The sequence below is a fragment of the Macadamia integrifolia genome, chromosome 2 (genome assembly GCF_013358625.1).
Source record: "Macadamia integrifolia cultivar HAES 741 chromosome 2, SCU_Mint_v3, whole genome shotgun sequence".
NCBI classification, from domain to species: Eukaryota; Viridiplantae; Streptophyta; class Magnoliopsida; order Proteales; family Proteaceae; genus Macadamia; species Macadamia integrifolia.
Window position 1 is genome coordinate 27,221,754 of NC_056558.1, and position 964 is coordinate 27,222,717.

A 964-nucleotide genomic window follows, 5' to 3' on the forward strand; every position below is an offset into this window, starting at 1 on the left:
AAGGAGGTAAAAATGTCCTTGAATATCAGCAACAATTCGAAAGTTTGTTCCATTTCGCCCTAAGGCATATGCGAACAGCTGAAGAGAAGGCAGCAAGGTTCCTAAAAGGCCTAAAAGCATCTATTGGGTCTGTGCTTGAAGTCTTGGATTTGACCGAATATGGCCAGATTGTACAGAAGGCCAAAACAATGGAAGATAAGCAAAAGGGTGAACAGTCCCTCACTCCTGGACTGTGGAAGAGAACAAATCCATTCCCAGATGCGGGAAATTCCTCCAAAGCATACCGTGGATCATACAGTTCTGGGCCTATGTATAGGCAGCCCTATAGGCCATCTGGCTACCCTTCTAGGCCAGTTGGTGGTTCGGGTTCTACCTCTTTTCGCCCGAACACTAGTGTGGCACCTACAGCTCCAAGGCCACCTCGACCTCCGTCTGCAGCGGGTCAAGTGCAGAGGGGCCCCGCTCCAGTTCCGACGTCTCAGGTTCGTTGCTTCAACTGCCATTCCTATGGGCATTATGCGAAAGACTGTCGGGCCCGACCAGCCTTGCCCTCCAGTCAGCCCTCTGCGTACCGACCTCCCTTACCTCGAGGGAATCAACCGCAGGGGAGGATGTATGCTCTATCGACCGAGGAAGCTGAGGCTAGTACAGAAGTTGTAGCAGGTACATTTTAAATTGAGAAGTTCATTACGATTAATATTGATGACCTGCTAAAATTATATGCATTGTTATACTAGGTATCCTACCCATATCAGGCATACCAGCCTATGTTTTATTTGATTCAGGAGCTACTCATTCTTTCGCATCTAAGAGATTTGTAGCGAAACTTGGGATGTCACCCAGGATCCTAGACCATGGAATGATTGTTAGTATGCCTACTGGTAAAATTGCACAGTTAAAGGAAGTGTATGGGCCGTGCCCAGTGGAGATTAGTGGGAAGAACTTTGATGCACAACTCATTAAA